Here is an 8481-nt window from a genome sequence, read left to right on the forward strand (position 1 = left end):
GTACTCTTTCCACCTTCCTGCATTCTCCTCTGCATTTAACAGTGGAATTGTCGTTGCACTTATAATGTTACCACAGTTGCTTTTAATTTCACCGAAGATTATTTTCACTTAACCAGGTGCTGAGTCAGTCTTTCCGACAATCATTTCTCTTTTGATTTCTTCATGTTTTTCATGCAGAATTTTTCATTTAGCTTACCTGCACTTTCTACTTGTTTCATTCCTCAGCGACTTGTGTTTCCGTATTCCTCAATGTCCATGAACATTTTCGTACTTCCTTCTTTCATCGATTAACTGAAGTATTTTTTCTGTTACCCATGATTTCTTCGCAGTGACCTCTTTTGTACCTATGATTATCTATCCAGCTTCTGTGATTGCCCTTTTTGGAGATGTCCAGTCCTCTTCAAATGTACTGCCTACTGAGCTATTCCTTATTGCTGTATCTACAGCCTTACAGAACTTCAAGCGTATCTCGTCATTTCGTAGTACTTCTGTATAGGATTTCTTTGCGTATTGCTGCTTTCTTACTAATCTCTTAAACTTCAGCCTACTCTCCATCACTACTAAATTGTGATCTGAGTCTGTATCTGCTCCTGGATACGCCTTACAATCTAGTATCTGATTTGGGAATCTCTGTCTGACCATGATGAAATCTAATTGAAATCTTCTCTACCAGGCACTTAAATGTGATTTGCAGAGTATCCATGTAGATGTAGATGTAGATATCGCCCTGACTTTTACAAGTATATCTTCTCCTATTGTGATTATCGAACACAAGAGGAGAACAGAGTATTCGCTATTACTAGCTCAAATTTATTACAGAACTCAATTGATCTTTTTCCACTCTCATTCCTTGTCCCAAGCCTATATTCTCCAGTAGCCTATTCTTCTTCTCCTTCCCCTACAACCTCATTCCAATCCTCCACGGCTATAAGATTTTGATCTTCCTTTACGTGCTGTATTAACCTATCAATATCCTCATATACTTTCTCTATCTCATCTTCAGCTTGTGACGTCAGCACGTGTACCTGAACTATCGTTGTCGGCGTTGGTTTGCTGTAGATCCTGATAAGAACAACCTTATCACTGAACTGTTCACAGTAACACACTCTCAGCCCTACCTTCCTATTCATAAAGAATGCTACTCCCGTCATATCATTTTCTGCTGTTGTCGATGTGGAAATCTTTGCCTTCTTTCCATTTCACTTCACTGACCCCTGCTATATCTAAATGGAGTCTTTGCAATACCCTTTTCAGATTTTGTGGCTTCCCTACCATTTTCAATCTTCTGACACTCCATGTCCGACTCGTAGAACGTTAGCCTTCCTTTGGTTATTCAGTTTTTTCTCATGGTCACCTCTCCCTTGACAGTCCTCTCCCGGAATCTTTTGCCAATATAGAGATCATCAAGACACTTTTTCAATTACCGGCCACATGCCCTGTGCATACATGTCATGTGTCTTTAATGCAGTGGTTTACATTCTTTCTACATACTCATGCCGACGATCATTGCTGACTCTTGAGCCTAAGGGCAGTTTCCCACCCCAAGGACAAGAGAGTGTCCTGAACCACTGTCTGCACATCCGGCTTGTTTGATAACGCCGTTGGCAGAATGAAGGTGACTTCTCATGGCCGAAGTCTTCAGCCGCCAATGCTGGTTATTAATGAAGATTTAAGCGGTGATAGGTTTCGAACCCGGGGACGAGGACATTTTGATTACTAATGAAATAGGCTACCCCCTTTTTTGTACCTCAATTTTTGTTCGTTATTGTTCGCGGCGGACATTACATGACACCCGTTTGAGCTCGCCGTTGCGCCATTCACTCAGATGTTTTTTTTTTCCTTTTTTATTACAGAGGACAGCTAACCCTCTGACCGAACACGCTGAGCTACTGCGCCGGCATCACCTAGATCACGGGTGCAGAGTCTAGGACCTTCTGCGACATTTGACATGAAATGTTATACCTGGCTCCATCGTGGTTTGGATTATATGTTATGCTACAGTTATCTCTATAAATGTCTGAAGTACTCGATCCTGAGATCGGAAGTAACGAGAGGCATCTACTTGCAACTGGACAATGATTAATAAGGCTCTGGGATGTCCAGATAACTGCTTTGTTTCTTCTATGAAAGAATAATCGTAAGAATTATTAATGTTAGACGTTTCACCAACACGAGTAGCTGAAACATCAAGTACAAATTATTCATATAATCTCAATAACCTCTCACCCACTGAAAACTCTTGGTTAAAGGGTGACGAGAGGTTGGTATGTTACCACTCACGAGCACTACGATTGATGAAGTTGTGTATTCAGTTGAAGGGGCATGGTGTGACGTATTCGTTAACGCCACACAAGTTCATTTCTACTCGATGTGCAGCCGGGTTAGATGCACTGTAGCTGCCAGAGAGGGCAGTTTTGTGTACTAATTTTCGTACCCAGTACAGGGAGAGAGCTGGATGTTGTGCTGGACACTTCGAAAGTCGAACACCATCTGCACTGATGTAGGTCACGACAGTATGTTGAGCATGCAGTCTTGGACCAATTTCTTGACAGATAACGTTACGAAGACATTGCATATTGGGCGCAACCAACCACCTTACCAGGTCAGAAATGTAATGTCTGCTATCAAAATTAACCATAGGTGGCCTTGTTGTCACCAGATGACATTCCCAAATCGCCAGCAAATTTAATCATATATTCCTCCCGCTTTGCTGTACAAGCACAATAAATAAAATTTCGTTGTTTGCTATTCTTCCAGGCGCTGCAATTTCAATTGCCGGTGGTGTAGTAACCGTAGGCTCAAGAAAGGCGTCTTATGAATTACAATGGATAATACATGACTGAAGTAATGAATTACAGATTTTCAACAAACAACCATTTGATGGAGGCAATTGTTAAAAACAATCGTTTGATAGTACCAGAGGCAGAGTGAACTTACCTGTCCTCTGACGACTTAATTAACTCATTTGTAACTCAGTGAACAAGGGAAATTATCGCTAGAACAAAGAGGCGAAACAAATTTAGCTAACACGAGCCATTTCTGTCTGCAGATAACATTACCTTAGTAGCAGACTCTGAACTCCGTTTGCGCAGGCTGCTATTCATAATTGCAGGCGTGAATTAAGTAAAGCTGAAGATAAACACAAGGAAAGCTAACTTCATCAGAAGGAGCAGGTGGTAGGAAACGAAAGAACTGGGCACTCAGCAAGGCACCAGTTAGATGAATGTTACTGTTTGATTAGCGCCACTGTTCATAACAATAAGCATCACAATGATGTGCAAAGAAAGAACGCGCAAACGTTCTGAATAAAGTAGACCGTATTATTGGAGGAACATTCAAGTACCACGAACGGCTGGATTCTGTATTTGTAAAACAACAGTGGCAAATCTTCAGGCAAAGAAGGAAAGCTAAGGAAAAACACTTTCCGAAGAAAAGAAATAGGACGCTCAGCGTCCCACATTGAATAATGAAATATTAAGTTCATAAGCTATGTACCAGACACAGAGAATTTAAATTAACATGGTTTGATTAAAAATAGAAGAGTAAAACTCAACAATTGTTCTGAGAAAAGTAAAAATGATAAATGTATATAGTGAAGACGAATCGATAGGAAAATATCAAAAGTTTCGCACCTATTGTGGATTTACGCATTTTATGTGGGCACTGCGCGTAGCACAAGTAACTTCAAACCTCAGGAACAAAACCTACTGTTATTACAAGTGTTGAAATGATTTCCTGAAGGAGAAACACCCGGTTTTCAGATGAAAATACCGTAGGACGCTACCGCGCATTAAAAAATATAGTTTGGATCTTGTTTGTGTTCAGGTAAAGACGAAATTTTGTAATGTATGAGCCTAATGATTCTCGTCATATTTGGTCGTGAAGGAAAACAAAAATGCACAAGTTGTGTTCGAACAATTCATACAAAAACTAATCAATTTTCCTTGAATGGCTGGCACAAAGAGTTTGCATTTGTTTCTTCAACAAAAGGTAGCCGAGCAAGGCCAGTTCTTTTTGTTGCCCACAGAAATGTACGTTTCTTACTATTTTATAGGTCATGACTACTTGCAACCGATTAATAAGGCTAGTGTCTTCATGACCGTCCTGGTGCACATTGCGAGGGAAATTCTCTAATTATTAGCTGCAAAAAGTTGTTGCCATTGATGGATCAGTAGCAGGTCACTTGGTTACCATCAAAATGAAAGACATACCAAAGCTCACTAGCTCTCTGACCCGTGAAGACTGTTCAGTTGAATATCATTTCTTGCTGTTTAGTGGACCTTGTAAAAGATAACTTAACTGTTAAATTAACCCCCTGTAATGAGCATGTCGATGATGAAAAATTAAACTTTAACCATCCTTCTAGGCAAATTTGGATGCTTACTGCTCACCAGTTTTGTTCATTCATTTGCTAAGTTTATAGTTTACTGTTTAAGTATGGATCACATTGTGTTAACTATTTATGTTTTTGATATGAATGTATACAACCATTAATTTTAAGCATTTCAGAGTATTTTACGCCCAATATACGAAATTACTTTAAATAATCTGGCACATGTTTTCTTAGTATTATTTTCGGTTGTATGTGTCTAAAACCATTGTCGGAAAGCATTTAAAATGCATAAAGATAAATTTTTAAGAGTCTTAGGTATTTTCATTGCACAGGCCAGAGTCTTAGTTCTCCCTTTCATTGGATAGTCTTGACTGATATTTCACCATAAATATTTAAAATTCACAATTAAAATTACTGTGTAGCTTCCGCATCTGAAAGAGTTTCACAACAAACATCAACCCTCGTTTGTGTTGTGTCACTGAAATCAAGATGCTTCAATGTAACAAACAGACCTATCTCCTGTGACTTATGAGAACTGGCAAGAAATATAATAAAGCTTTTAACTCACAGGATGTCTGAAATATATGGCCGGAAAAAAATAGTACATTATATTAGAGATTTCCGATTCACCCGAGATTTATTGCTGCAACAGTGCATATGGAGTACATGAAACGATTGTATCTACAGATCAATAGCGCAAGCGGTTCTGAGTTACCAGGTAGCGACCCATGCTGAAACACCCATATTAGTAAGTGGTGTAACCACAGGGGCGTCAATACAGGTGCTGACCCTGGCATCCAGTTGATCGTACAGATAGCGAATACTATCCTGGGATACGTTATAGCTGACCGCTGTGGCCGAGCGTATCTAGGCGCTTCAGTCTGGAACCGCGCTACGGTCGCAGGTTCGAATCCTGCCTCGGGCATGGATGTGTGTGATGTCCTTAGGTTAGTTAGGTTTAAGTAGTTCTAAGTTCTAGGGGACTGATGACCTCAGATGTTAAGTCCCATAGTGCTCAGAGCCCTTTGAACCATTTGATACATTATACGACGCCTGCTCGACCTTTCTACGTAGCACGTCGTTCTTTAAGAGTTGTTGGTTGACGCTGGCCGCGGTGGTCTCGCGGTTCTAGGCGCGCTGTCCGGAACCGCGCGACTGCTACGGTCGCAGGTTCGAATCCTGCCTCGGGCATGGATGTGTGTGATGTCCTTAGGTTAGTCAGGTTTAAGTAGTTCTAAGTTCTAGGGGACTGATGACCTCAGCTGTTAAGTCCCATAGTGCTCAGAGCCATTTGAACCATTTTTTTGTTGGTTGACGAGTCACACGAGTCAATTCTCGTTCAATCACGTGCTCGAATGGCGACATGTCCGGAGATCGCGTTGCCCACAGAAGTTGCTGCACGTCTTGCAGAGCAAGTTGAGTTTCACGGGCATGTGTAGACGAGCTTTATCCCGTTGGAACAACAGATCTGCCTTTTGCTAGAATGGCCAAAGAACGGGTCTAATAACACTCTGCACTTATCGAGTGCTGGTTTGGGTCCCCTCCAGAAACGCCAAAGGTGTTTGTTGAGAGTTGTAGCTTATCGCAGCACTTACCACGAGACCTGAGGTGGGAGCTGGGTGGACGAGAGCACTCTTCGAGACAGCACTCACCAGGACTACATCACAGGAGCAGACGACCATCACTTGCCTGCAGGCAGAATCTGGTTTCATCGCTGAAGACCACCGTGCGCCATTCCATCTTCCAAGTGCTCCTCTGAAAGCACCAGTCGCGCCATGCACGTCGTCTGTATTCCCACTGCTAATAACCGGTTTGCAACAGTTCGTCTTAACACATCTGGATTCACAAGCCAAATTTTCTGTGATGTGGTAGCTGTAGAATCTTCCACTGCTGTCTTTACAGTAAGACAATCCTGGTGGGGGGGAGGGGCCGTCAATGTTGTGTGAACGTCCAGAACCTCGGCTACAGGTGTGAAATATTCATGTGATTACCGATACCAGCATCGTTTCACAACTGACGCAGCACGTGCAAATAACGTAAGCTTTTCGAAAGAACCATTCCGCTACTAGGAAGGCCACAATCTGGCCCCTTTCAAACTCTCTCACTTGGCTGTAGGAAGCACGAGTGCGTCTCTGTGGCATGATTTCCTGCTTGCTTTACACGATTGCACCACAATGAGCCTTCTTTCTGTGAGCATGTGCTATTAATGCGTAGACACAGGTGACACAATGGTAGCTATGCCATAACGCTATCTGTTGGCGGCCGACGCTGAAACCATTATCAACACAATTACTACCCATCCAGGTGGCAGATGCCGTCATCGGATCAAAATCGACGTCTTCTTTCCAGGTGCACTAATTTCTTCCGTCAGTGTGTTTTTTACAACAAGCCTTTATTCCATAAGAAAATGTATACTCTGGCTTTTCTTTCACCAACGTCCTGTATTTTCCTAATCAAGGACTTAATCAGATAGGACATATACCTCCCTAACACATTGATGCGTAAACCGGGCTGCCATGCATACGAGCGTAATAAAATTTATTGACGGATGGAAGCTGTTGTGTCGATAAGACAGGCCTCTGAAGACGATGAAAAGTCACACTGCGAAAATCTTAGCGCAGGAATTGTGATCTGTTGTGATGGGAGTGAGGTGTGGGCGGTGGGGGTTGTTGTTGCGCCAGGAAGGAGGGACAGAGATGAAAAAGATAAAAGGGATGTATAATTTTTCTAGATCGCCACCTTGTTTCAGCGTCCCACTATTCAAATAACCAACTCATAATGGGAATCTCAGCGCACTGTACGAAGGAATAATTCACAGCTGAACCTGGTTCGTATTTATGATGCACGAGGCGGTCAGCACAGGGAGAGGCAATGCGTGCGAATATCTGCTGGGCGCGGATCCGATATAATTGCCTACCATCTTGCAAATGGGGCGCGATGGAACTGCAAACACGCCGCGGCGAATACCTAATTTCGCAAGTGTATTTGCAGTGCGCGTTGCTTACATAGCGGCGTTTGCTCTATCCCGGTGCAAACAGCTGGACGACGTTTTTGCCAATGGTTGACGAATGTGGGTTAGTATGTGAGGGAGAGAAAATTAGTGTGCATTCAGTACGTTTTCTGTTGTTCGTTTGAAGACAAACATACCACGACAACCTTCTTCCACGAAGCTACAGAAGTTTGCATTTAGGACATGCATCTAACGATTCACGCTCGAGGACAGCGTTTCAGTTTCATAATCCTCGTCCGTGCTTCCCTTGCAGGAGCAGAATGGGCTGTCGTTATGTGTACGAAGAGTGCACTGTAGGTTAATGCAGCAGCGCTGAAAGGACGTACTTAATTCTAGAACTATCAACAGGGACAATAGGCACGCTACACTGATACCTATCTCGGTCTTGCGTTGAATGGAGCCGAGACGCAGTATTTCTTTGACGAGAAAAGTAATATTTGTTGCCTCCTTCCCGGCTGCTACAACGAACCTATGGCGTTGCTGATGTTGACTGTGACTGATTGTTTCGATCTTGAATAACAGGAAAAAGTGAATGCCTGAAATTATAGCTATCTGTGTCAAGTGTATTAATTGTATTGTTCATAACTGAACATGCAAAGAGAGAACTGTTATGGAATATGTTAGGAAGAAGAGGCATCTTATAGATGTAATTCAAAACATGTAGAATAATACAAGAAACCAAATTATTGGGTTTCTAGAAAAAGAATAGAGGATGTTAACTTAGGAATTGGACAAGTTTGCAGCCACTACTCTTATATACATACAGTGACGAATTTGTACTGCAATGGAAAAGGAAACTGTAGAATTACGCACATGTTTTTAACCAACAATATTTTATAATGCTGAATCCTGCCTCGGGCATGGATGTGTGTGATGTCCTTAAGTTAGTTAGGTTTAAGTAGTTCTAAGTTCTAGGGGACTGATGACCTCAGAAGTTTAAGTCCCATAGTGCTCAGAGTCATTTTGAACATCCTTTATTTATAAAGGGGAAGGTTGAAGAAAATAAGCATAAATGGTTGCGAATGGAAGAGTCAAGATGAAAACTAAATTTTTGGCACTATATTCCGCACGATAAGAGATGCACTGTAAGAACAGCAAAAAGGTGGAAGGATAAAACGTAGCTGCCACAGGCCCGACG

Source organism: Schistocerca cancellata, chromosome 5 (genome assembly GCF_023864275.1).
Source record: "Schistocerca cancellata isolate TAMUIC-IGC-003103 chromosome 5, iqSchCanc2.1, whole genome shotgun sequence".
NCBI classification, from domain to species: Eukaryota; Metazoa; Arthropoda; class Insecta; order Orthoptera; family Acrididae; genus Schistocerca; species Schistocerca cancellata.